Raw genomic sequence first — 12,840 nt, forward strand, 5'->3', positions numbered from 1 at the left:
TAGTTTGCAAGTAGGGTGGACTGCCGAAGCAAGTCCCGTTGGAGTTCCTTGCTAACTCACTTGTAGTTAGCAAACATAGACCTTTTAAATTGAAAATGGATGACGTCATTACGGGGGGATGCCCCCAAGGTTCACGCCCTTGCTGGTACAAAGTCTGGAGTGCGCGCGCATGCGCCCTTATATCATCAGGAACATGGCCGATCCGTAGAGTCAAGCCAGCCCAGGGATACCGGGACCAAGAGGCGGAGAGAAGCCGTGGCTGCATCTGTCCGTCTGAGCCAAAGGGAGTCACCACAAAGGTAGATAGGGTGGAGCGAGGGCGAGAATAGGCACGAACGCAACACTGGCACTGCAGTCAAATGAAGAACAAATATCTTTTTCTATCTAAGTAACTAGCCTAGCTAGCAATTGAATACAGATTTGAGAACTCAGACTAGCTCTGAGTGCAGCCACCTTCCTCAGAGACAGACCACCTCCAGGCCTCCCCAGATCACCCCTGCAAAGAAAGTGCGTGGCAAGCCACGTGCTTAAGTATATATAGTGCTGTGTCATCAGGAAAAGTGTCACCGACCACTGAGTGAGAGCGCGATTGGCTGCATTGCAAAAATTCTTTTCGCTGATACGTTGCATTCTGGTCTCCTTGCCAACCTGTCCAACCCACTCTGACAGGGCGGTGAGGTCTCTGATGACTCACAGAAAAGGGTAGGGATGTGAATCGTTTTTTGATGATTTAAAATATCGTCCGATATATATTAAATCGTCAAAAATCGTTAGAGCCGCGATACAATAACAATTCCCCCGATTTATCGTCAAAAAATCATAAATCGGGGGAAGGGGGAGGGCGGGAAAACTGGCACACTAAAACAACCCTAAAACCCACCCCGACCCTTTAAAATAAATCCCCCACCCTCCCGAACCCCCCCAAAATGCCTTAAATTACCTGGGGTCCAGAGGAAGGGTCCCGGTGTGATCTTTTACTCTCGGACCTCGGACCTCCGTGCGTTGTAGAAACAAAATGGCGCCGGCGCTACCTTTGACCTGTCATATGACAGGCTGGCGCCATTTTGTTTTTTTGTCCCCCGACGTCAGGAGCGTAGGAGATCGCTCCCGGACCCCCGCTGGACCCCCAGGGACTTTTGGCCAGCTTGGGGGGGCCTCCTGACCCCCACAAGACTTGCCAAAAGTCCAGCGGGGGTCCGGAATGACCTCCTGCAGTCGAATCGTTTTTCCGTACGGAAAAACGATTCGCGGTAGGAGATCGCTCCCGGACCCCCGCTGGACCCCCAGGGACTTTTGGCCAGCTTGGGGGGGCCTCCTGACCCCCACAAGACTTGCCAAAAGTCCAGCGGGGGTCCGGAACGACCTCCTGCAGTCGAATCGTGTTGCCGAATGGCCGGCGCCATTTTGCGCAAAATGGCGCCGGCCGTACGGCAACACGAATCGACTGCAGGAGGTCGTTCCATCTATTATTCTCTATCCTGATAGTTCTTTTTACTATTTAAAAAAAGAAAAAGAAAAGAAAAAAAAAGAAGAGGGGGATAGGAATAAATTTTTGAAGTTTTGCAGTTTACAGTTCGTATTACAGAATCGTGGCCAAAAGTCCCTGGGGGTCCAGCGGGGGTCCGGGAGCGATCTCCTACCACGAATCGTTTTTCCGTACGGAAAAACGATTCGACTGCAGGAGGTCGGGGGACAAAAAAACAAAATGGCGCCGGCGCTACCTTTGACGTCGGGGGACAAAAAAACAAAATGGCGCCGGCGCTACCTTTGACCTGTCATATGACAGGTCAAAGGTAGCGCCAGCGCCATTTTGTTTCTACAATGCACGGAGGTCCGAGGTCCGAGAGTAAAAGATCACACCGGGACCCTTCCTCTGGACCCCAGGTATTTTAAGGCATTTTGGGGGGGTTCGGGAGGGTGGGGGATTTATTTTAAAGGGTCGGGGTGGGTTTTAGGGTTGTTTTAGTGTGCCGGTTTTCCCGCCCTCCCCCCCCCCCACTGGACCCCAGGTAATTTAAGGCATTTTGGGGGGGTTCGGGAGGGTGGGGGGATTTATTTTAAAGGGTCGGAGTGGGTTTTAGGGATGTTTTAGTGTGCCGGTTTTCGATTTACACGATTTACACGATTTACACGATATTTAAAAAACCCAAACTGCGACGATCCGATTCCCTCCCCCTCCCAGCCGAAATCAATCGTTAAGACGATCGATCACACGATTCACATCTCTAGAAAAGGGATGGTTTTTGGCTATGGATTCACCCAAATGGCGTTCTCCGATTTGAAATGGCCGCTAAGAAATCACTGCGAGCACACCAAACATATGGAATGAATGATATGTTATATTCGTGGGGAATTGCGATACGTTTTGCGACCCCATGAATACAACGAATATGGACATATACGTTGCAGATTGCCAATACATTGCAAACGAATGCACACCCCTAATGGTCTTATCTTCCCTAAGAGCCCCTTTAACCCCTCGGTCATCTAACGTTTTAACCGACTCCCTCACAGGTTTCCTGCTTTGGATTATTTTTAAAAGTTTTTATTCTGAATTTTTGCCTCTACAGCCAACTTCATTTCAAATTCTCTCTCTTAGCCTGTCATATCAATGTTTTACACTTAACTTGACAAAGTGTATGTTTTTTCCTGTTTTCTTCAGGTGGATCTTTCTTCAATGTTTGAAGGACAATTTATTTGGTTAAAATAACCTTATTCACCTCACCTTTTAACCATGCCAGTAATTTTGCCTTCTTTCCCCCTTTCTTAATGCATGGCATACATCTGTACTGCACTTCTAAGATTATATTTTTAAACAATATCCACACCTGTTGTACACTTTTAACCTTTGTAGCTGCATCTTTCAGTTTTTCCTAACTATTTTCCTCATTTTATCAAAGTTCTTCTTTTGAAAATTTAGTGTTAGAGCGGTAAATTTACATTTTGCCCCCTTCCAGTCATTAGTTGAAATTTGATCATGTTATGATCACTATTGCCAAGTTGCCCCACCACTGTTACCTCTCTCACCAAATCCTGAATTCAATTTTAAATGGCTCCCTCTCTCATTGGTTCCTGAACCAATTTCTCCATGAAGCAGTCATTTCTTCCATCCAGGAGCATTATGTCTCTAGCATGTCCTGATTTTACATTTAACCAGTGATATATGGGCAGCCTAATAAGGAGGCTAATGCTAAGACTATTGCTCACTCAGCTCCCAGAATCCTTCATTGTCTGTGGCCTGCTTACAAACCTTTAACTGACCTGAGATTCAAGACTGGAAGATATCTGGAATACATTTAGGTTCTGCAAAGCCTATGCTCAAAGGTCATGAGATTACAGATAGCAAATGGCTGAGGCCACATTCCAGGCCACATTCTTGGATTATCTGAGAGGCTCAACTGATATCAGAGTTTCTCCCTGCCCCCTGGAGATGAAATGATTGATATACTGACAGGACAGAAGAAACTCAGAAGAAGCAGAACACGTCTGTCAAAAGCAAGGCTAAGTAACAAAGGGGCCTCAATGGGGGTGGAGAGTTTTCAGGTTAAAGTAGTTTATTTCACTGTCATATTGCGTAAGTGATTATCACCATAGGCTCATAGGCATTCTCTGTATGGTTTATACCTATATAATACAGCTCTTACAAGATACTGGGAGAGACAGGCTGTAGTGCTTTCCCCTGTGTTGAAGGTCTGGCTGTGTTGCCCAAGGATATGCAATAATAAATTTATCTTTGCTTTTACTAAATTACTTGTGATATCCTTGTGTGTCCTGTAGCAGAGAAGCATCTTACCAAAGTCAGATAATATATACATTTTTGGCGACTGCACGAAGGGACTTAGCAGTAGCTGAGGCTATTGTTATTTTGTGTAGTGTTACATTGGACTCTGGTGGACAGGGTCCAATTCCACACTAAGTTCTCGGACATTTAATTTGGTTTTAAGTCCGAAGAAAGAATACCCAGACTTAAGTGGTCTGGAGGAGTATTGCTGGAGCAGTACTACCCGGAGGACATTGAGCTCAGAGACGAGGCTTAAAGAGGTTTTTGTGCCGCCTCTGGTGGTTTTGCGTATGATGGATCCATTTTTGTAAGTATGTACAGCAATCTTCAATAATCTGTGAGTATCTTTTTTATTATATATATATATCCCATTGTTTGTGTGCACATGTACAGTGTATAGTGATTGTGTGTTAAATCTCACATCAGATATTGTGTCTTAGGGCTTCTGTTTCTGCCTTTGTTTTTTCACTGTTGGTCTCTCTTGGCCGAGCTATAGCTCTTTGTGTTCTAATTTGTTCCCGAAGATGGACTGATGCTAATTCAATTCTTTTGAGTTTAACATATTGGGATTACATCTATTTTTCTCTATCCTGATAGTTCTTTTTACTATTTAAAAAAAGAAAAAGAAAAGAAAAAATAAAGAAGAGGGGGATAGGAATACATTTTTGAAGTTTTGCAGTTTACAGTTCGTATTACAGTGAGTGTATTCTGCTGTAGGGGTGCCATCTAGTGGACAATATGAAAACTCCTTTAGATTTAGTATTGAATGCAAATCCGCTTAATATTAAGGAAATTAAACAATATCATGCCAAATGGTGTAAGAAGTCGAAAGCATATCCAGATTTTGTTTGGGCGAAAGACGGCTCGTTACAACCTTCTGTGTTGTTAAATTTGCTAAAATATATTAGAGATTCAAAGAAAGGAAAGCTTTTAGATAAGCATTTTCAAGTGTTTGATTTATGGTATAGGCAGAGAGATTCTGTCCGTCAGGATACAGAGTGGGATAAACTGCCACCACCATATGCCCCGGAGAAAGCTTCTGTTAATTATTCCACGCTCCCTGCCTCTAGTTCTTCAGGCTTGTACCCAGCACTGCCAGATGTTTATGGCAGTCTAGGGCAATTTCCATTACATGCTGTGCCTGCTGAGTTAGGACCTGTAGATCTGAAAGATGTAGCCCCAGGCTATAAGCCATTGCAGTTAGACCCTCTGCCAGTAACTCCACTATATGTTATTGATAATCTAGGAGAGGGTATTTCTGAAAAATCTCAGTCCACAGGTGCTCCTGCAGCTTCTCTGCCAGCAGTGGTTTCCCCTGCTTCTGTGTCAGTGGCAGCACCTGCGGCACTGCAGCAAGCAGAAGGACTTGTCCCACCTAAGGTAGAATTACAGGAAGGATGGCAGGAGATGACTTGCATTTTGAAAGGGTTAATGCATCCGTCAAATCTTGTGCAATCAGGTCTGACTGTAGATGAGCTAAGAAAAAGGTTTGGAGAGGTTCTTAAGCTTTCAATCACTGAAAGCGTAGAGGAGGAAGGGGAAAGTGATAGCACAGAGGAGGAAGAGGACAAAAGCATAAGGAAAAAGGAAAAGATAAAACAGAGTAAGCTAGGAAAAGACTGTCGTAGAAAACAGCCACCCAGACAATGCAAAACTCAGGGATGTGTTATTATACATGAAGGAATAGAGGAAGAAAGAGCCTGTAGAGATGGAAATGGAGACCTGATTATGTTAGTCCAGAGTTTGAGTAAACAGACACCAAAAGAAATAGTGGCTGAGAGTGAAGATAGTAGTTATTATGTGGATCTATGGGTGGATAGGTTAGCCAAATGGACTGAGGGAATGAGAGGAGATATGTCCCCCTATCCAAGACAGGGTTCTTTATCTTCCAGAGATATGAATGTAGCCCACCAGTGTATTAGAGGTCCTTATGGGGATCCTGATTGGGATGATCAATATATGAATGCTGGCTTAATGGTATGGGAAAAATATGAAAAACAAGCAGGGGCTGAAGCTACACAGTATCCCCTGTTGCTAGGGAGACCTAATGAGAGGGGTCAGGTTCTCCCTCGTTATACCCCATGGCAATTTACTGATCTGACTAATTTAATCCTGCAGTTGCCACCTTTAACGAAAGGTGCAGGTGCATGGATTCGGGAGTTTGAAAAACTAACCAGTGGATTGACTCTAGCTATAGGAGATATTAAAGCATTATTAGCTAGACTGCCTGGAATTGATGTAGATGCATTGTTTAGACAGGCTAGAATGAGGGAAATTACATTAGCTAATTCAGAATATGATGGTAATCCTTTTAATCACTTTCGTCATAATTTTTGAGAAGCTTTACGGCAAAACTTCCCTACACAAAGAGATTTATCAACCCTTATGTCACGTGCATGGGATGGTACATCTGATATCAGGCTGCATGTGCAAGCAATGCAGGAGGAATGGTTTCGGCAAATGGAACAGCCATTTGATCAGCTTGGAATGTTACCTCTGTTTTACCAAGCATTAAGGAAAATGTTACCAAAAAGGGGTGCAGCAAAAGTTAGATCAGGTTGTAGGGTTAGAAAGTAAATTGTGGCCAGAAATGTTCCTTAATATATGCCATTATGGTGATTTGTATGTTAGGGAGAAAGGTAAAGGAGCTGATGACTTGACTAAAATCCAAATTAAATTATGCTCTATGCAGATCGAACAGCTAAATAAACAAAAAGATAGAGAAACAAATAAGGTGACTGGGACAGAAGGAGTTAAAGCATGTCCAGATAAGGAGTTTGAGTCAGAAATACGACATGGACAGGATGGGTGTAATGCAGGTTACCCCCAGAATCAATAGGTGCAGTAATTGCACCTAGAGGAAATAATGTAGAGGTAGAGGGATGTTGCGAGGTAATATAGAGGTAGAGGTAGAGGGATGTTGCGAGGCAGGAGAGGGATAGGTGGACGAGGAATGTATGGGAGTCTGTCACAAGGAGCTGGGATTGGACCTGATAGAAGAGCAGGGATAGACTGCTGGTTCTTCGGCAAATTCGGGCATTTTTCGCATGAGTGCAGGGCAAATCCTGATAGAAACAGTACTGGTGGTAGAGGGAGACAAGGAGGATTCCCTCACTGGAACCTTGCAAATGAGATTCAGAGGTATAGAGCAGGAAATGGGTATAACCAATGACTTTTAGGAGTGGTGCAAATTAGGGCAGGAACTGCAGATCCCATGTTGACAATACATATTAACAAACAACCTTATACTTTTCTATTGGATTCAGGGGCAACCAAATCTGTGATTACCAGACTTCCCGAGGGAGTTGCATTGTCAGATGATACTATTTGTACTATAGGATTTAATGGACAGAATAAGCTAGTACAGAGAACAGAAAAAACTAGTGTGCAGTTAGAAGGAAAAGAAGTGATGAGTCAGTTTTTGTATGCTCCAGATTGTCCAGTAAATTTGTTAGGTAGGGATTTGTTAAAAGCCCTGGAAATAGAGCTTTCTTTTGCATCATCTCCAAAGTTGTGCATTCAGCCAGAAAGTTTGTTACTTTCACATACAGACAGGAACAGTTTCTATAGGTGCCTGTTTCAATTGAAGCCCTTCTATTTTTTTAACCTTGTCCAAGACCTTCAGACTTCCAACTGATGCATCTGTGATTATCTAAACAATCTATTAAGTACAGTATTTACAGGATCTGTGTGCAAGGCACCCTACAGAACTACTTATATAAAGAGCATAGAAAGGAAATAAAATAAATTCTAACAAAGTCAAAATTGTCTGTCCCAGGTTTCATTTTTAGGAATTAAGCTAGGAGTTGATGGTACAAGTATTGATGGTGCATTTGCAGGCCCATTAACAAAGGTGGCAAATTTTCATTCCTTGAATTACCAAGCATTACCATTATCACCTTACGAAAAGGAATACAAAGGGTTTTAAATCCCAGATGGAGAACAGTTCACTCACCACACCTTGTGTAGCACTTTCCAGTTGCATAACAAAAGAAACAAGAAATTTGCTTGATTGCTATTTGCTGAATTAAGATATATCAAAATGTTAATTTCAATGATGTTGCAATGCCACTTTAACTATAACTTTACTTTATTGTATGCCAGAGTTTATATCTTTTCAGATTGAAAAAGAAAACACCTTCCTTGCTATTTGAGCTGTAAAGCTTGAAGATTATATTTTTCTTCAGTTTGATTTTCTCATTTTTAAATAGATCATTTTAATTTTAATTTTTGTTTTATTCTGGATCGATCCAAATACTTTTTGGTCTACTTTTTGAGCTCAAATATGTTACTTGTTATCTGTTTTTTGTGTTATGTGTGTGTCATGACACCTGAAGAATGCAATGAATGAATCTGTGTATCAGTTTAGTGAAATGCATGTGTCTGTGTAATGTCTGAGCACTTACGTTGTTTGTGGTCCTGACTATTGCATATTACCTAATTATAAAGAAAGATTATTATGCAGATTAGGGATTACCAGATATAGTGAGCTAAGGCCATGACAGAATTTGTCTCATTGATTAATTTGAATTTGTTTTGCTTGTTATATTAGGCTTTAAATAACATATACATCTAATACTGATTTGAGAGGCTATGCTCGGATGTCAGAAATCCACCCAGCTGAGAAAACTGCATACGTCAAATGTCATTGACTTCAGAAATCATCCCATCCTATGCACAGAAGTCATTGTGCACTTTTCATCATATGGACATTTATTTCATATGTGATAACTGATTGTCAATAACAAAAAATATGAAATGATACACCTAGTCAATATTTTAGTTATGTACACATTTTAAAATGTCACTATTTAGATTTTAAGTTAATACCACAGTCTGAATTGAGGTAGTCTTTAGTAGCCTTACAGTTCCAGCATTTTGTAGTATTTATGCAGTCCTATACCTTATAATGAGTATATGCATTTACTTGCTGAGTTAGTGAGATGATTATTTGATATGTTCTCTTTTGCTTTTATTTATGAAAGCTAATCTGTTCACACTAACCAATCATCCTGTCCCACTGCTGGCCACTTGACAGTGTGATATGTCTTGGTATAAATCAAATATTCCCACTCCAGCTTATGAACATAACATGTCATATGTTTTCCAATACCTTCATAATCTGTCTCATGTTATGTATGCACAAGGTGGTATAAATTCTGCTACTGACTCATGGCTTGATTCTATATTTTCATGGCTTCTGTTGTAACACCCTGGCAAACCAATTCCTGTGGGAAGACTTCTAGTGGCCGAGTGGTGTCAGTTAAGCCGTGGCAACAAGTTTGATGTTTAATACACAGGAATATAGTTTACCATTAAATTATAAAGGAATAATTTCACTATTATAATACTAATATATTATTTTTATTTCTACAGAATTTATTTCTATAACAGATCAAATGTTATAAATGAAATTCTATATAAACTGAATCATATAACACAAAAAAATATAGCAACTTATATTGAATAAGTAACTACATATTTTTTTACTTTAGGTTTTCCCAAAAGATAATAATTCAGTTCATATGCAGAAGATTGATGATAGTCTTTGTTTTCTTTTTCTTCTTGCTATAGGAACTGTGAGCTCAGGCCTGGCTATTACTCTAGTGCTTAAGCAAAGTTACTTATCTGTTCTTCTTCTTGCACATTCTCTTTTGTTGCTGGCCAGTTATATCTTCTTTCTTCTTTCTTTATTCTTCTTCCTACTATCCTCTCTTTAAACAACAGCAGTTTTCACTCTCCGTCAGCACCTCAGCCTCTGTTCTCAGCAATGGCAACGATGTTTCCTGTTTAATGTTGTCTCCTGGGATCAGAAAGTTAACCCATTCACTGCACCCTCTTGATCTCCTGTGTCTCCTGTAATCAAGGCAGTCTTCCTCCCCCTTGTGCTGGGGATGTCAGGTCAGTATAGCATTTCCTGCTTTTCCTCACAACGTGGTTCCTTTATTTCTTTCCTCTTGAGATCAGTCTGCTTCAGCAGTGAGTAAATTATGACAACTCCCTTCAGTGTTCTGGGTAGATCTGGGTAGAGTTGTAATTCAGGCTGTTCTTTCATCTTCCCAGTTGCTTATACTCTCTCTATTGTTTGTTTGTTTGTTTTAATCAGAGTAATCAGGCTCTCATTATCTCAGCACCTTTCCAGCTTCAGCTCCCAGCCTCTGGCAGTTCTTTGCAGCACAGCAGAGCGTTGTCTTCAGCTCCTGTCCTGTTGCTGTCACTGCCCCTGGCTCTCTCATAACAGCTGTAATCACCTCGTACTGACTTTCAGGATCAGGTAAGTCTTTATTTTAAAATTATTGTAAAGGATACCCCCTTTACACTTCCTTCAATTTCTTGGCTGCATAAGTTACTATTTTCTGTATTTGCTATCTTATTTATACTGATTTTTGGCTATTGTTGTTTTCAATGTTCTTTTTCTCTTCTATCATATATTCACACTCCTCCTTCTTCTCTGCTACATCTCTCTACTTTTATCCCTGGTTCTCAGTATGAAACAGTTCTCCTTGCAGAGACTCGCCCATTATAAACAGTATAGCAAGAATATGCATACTTTCTTCTTTATGCAATGCAATTTCTAGTTTAAGACTAAAGTTATGATATTATTATCACACTTGCAGCTCAACTATAGAACTGGATGATTTCTATTGTAATTCAGTTGTAATGTTATTGTTTGATTAACTAGTGAATGCCTATGCTTATATGAATATCACTTACACTCATTAGGAATCTAGAGGGACAGACACAACTGTGCTTTACACCTGATAAATACCAAGGTTAGTTGTTAGGAAACACTTTTTAGGCCCCTTTGCTATGGCCCATCGTCGTGGACCTGTTGGTGTGCCACTCTTGCCATTGAAGGTGGCACAAGAGGGACATGATATATGGGCAGTCTAATATGGAGACTAATGCTAAGACTATTGCTCACTCAGCTCCCAGAATCCTTCATTGTCTGTGGCCTGCTTGCAAACCTTTAACTGACTTGAGATTCAAGACTTTGGAAGATATCTGGAATACATTTAGGCTCTGCAAAGCCTATGCTCAAAGGTCATGAGATTACAGATAGCAAATGGCTGAGGCCACATTCCAGGCCACATTCTTGGATTATCTGAGAGGCTCAACTGATATCAGAGGTTCTCCCTGCCCCCTGGAGATGAAATGATTGATATACTGACAGGACAAAAGAAACTCAGAAGAAGCAGAACACGTCTGTCAAAAGCAAAGCTAAGTAACAAAGGGGCCTCAATGTGGGTGGAGAGTTTTCAGGTTAAAGTAGTTTATTTCACTGTCATATTGCACAAGTGATTATCACCATAGGTTCACAGGTATTCTCTGTATGGTTTAAACCTATATAATACAGCTCTTACAAGATACTGGGAGAGACAGGCTGTAGTGCTTTCCCCTGTGTTGAAGGTCTGGCTGTGTCGCCCAAGGATATGCAATAATAAATTTATCTTTGCTCTTACTAAATTACTTGTGATATCCTCGTGTGTCCTGTAGCAGAGAAGCATCTTACCAAAGTCAGATAATATATACACCAGTCAATATTGGGGTCTAAAATCAGCTCCACAGCGGGGACAGACCACCAGAGGAAGAAGACGGGGGTCCCGCAATTATCAGAACACGAACTGGAATCGCCCCAAAACCAGGTCACAACAACAACCTTACAATCCTCCACATTCATCAGGACAGAAAGGATGGCTGTGACATCAGCCGTCATTAATATATCTGGATGCCCAATTTCAATAATGGAAGAAAGAGTTTTGAATAAGGGCTTAAATTTTGTGCCCACTCAAAAGCACGACCCATTTCAATTCCGTTGTGAGTTTTTCAAATTTATTAGACAACTACAACGAAAAAATTTTTTGTCACAAAATCCCTTCAAGCCTTCTCCTACGGCAATTACACCAATAGTAAAAAATAAATCTAAATGGAGTCCACCACCTCCGGGAGATGCAGCAATTACCACCTTTCAAGCCCTGGTTATGCGTGATGTGGAAATTATTGAAAAAACGAAAAGTCATTCTTTTTATAATTTAACCCGAGAAGAGTCACAAGCCCTTCAGCATTTATGTGAAAGACAGGATATAGTAATTAAACCCGCGGACAAAGGGGGTGCCGTGGTAGTGATGAGTTCAACATCATATCAGGAAGAAATTGACCGACAACTATCTAACACTCTGTTCTATCAAGCATTGAAAATGGATCCTACAGATGAGATCCTAGCTGAAGTAACACAAATTATAGAACACGGATTTGAATCCGGGTTTCTCACTAGCAGTGAAAAAGATTTTCTCATCAACAAACACCCGAGAATTCCAGTGATGTACATACTTCCTAAAATACACAAGAATCTTCAAAAACCTCCAGGAAGACCAATAGTCTCGGCTAAAGAATCGGTACTTGAGCTGATCTCAATATTTCTAGACAAAATTTTACAACCATTTGTCTCAAAAGCCCTATCATATGTCAAAGACACCTCCGACATGCTTCAATTTCTATCAACCGTCACCTTGACAGAGGAAAGTATATTAGTCACCATGGACATTGAGTCCCTATACACGGTCATCCCTCAAGATGAACTCCTTACAGTTATATTTTTGGTATTGAATACCCGTCCATCACCACAACGCATCCCCACATCCTTCTTAATTGAGTTGCTACATTTAGCATTGAGTAAAAACTATTTCACGTTTCAAGATAGATTCTTTTTACAAATACGTGGCACAGCAATGGGGGCCGCCATGGCCCCCGATGTAGCTAATTTATTTGTTACTGAATTCGAACACCTGCACATCTACCAAAATCAGTGGACACCACATCTAAAATACTGGAGAAGGTATATAGATGATATTTTCATCGTGTGGCAAGGGTCCCAGGCATCATTGTTACAGTTTCACAATTGGTTAAATAATTTAAGTTCATGTTTAAAATTTACCATGCAGTTTGATGTCCAAGTAGCATATCTTGACATTATGATCAGTAAACGTGGCAACACAGTAGCTACCACTCTATACCGTAAACCAAATGATCAAAACAATTTGTTACGGTATGATAGTTTC

The sequence above is a fragment of the Rhinatrema bivittatum genome, chromosome 19, assembly GCF_901001135.1.
Source record: "Rhinatrema bivittatum chromosome 19, aRhiBiv1.1, whole genome shotgun sequence".
Lineage (NCBI taxonomy): Eukaryota > Metazoa > Chordata > Amphibia > Gymnophiona > Rhinatrematidae > Rhinatrema > Rhinatrema bivittatum.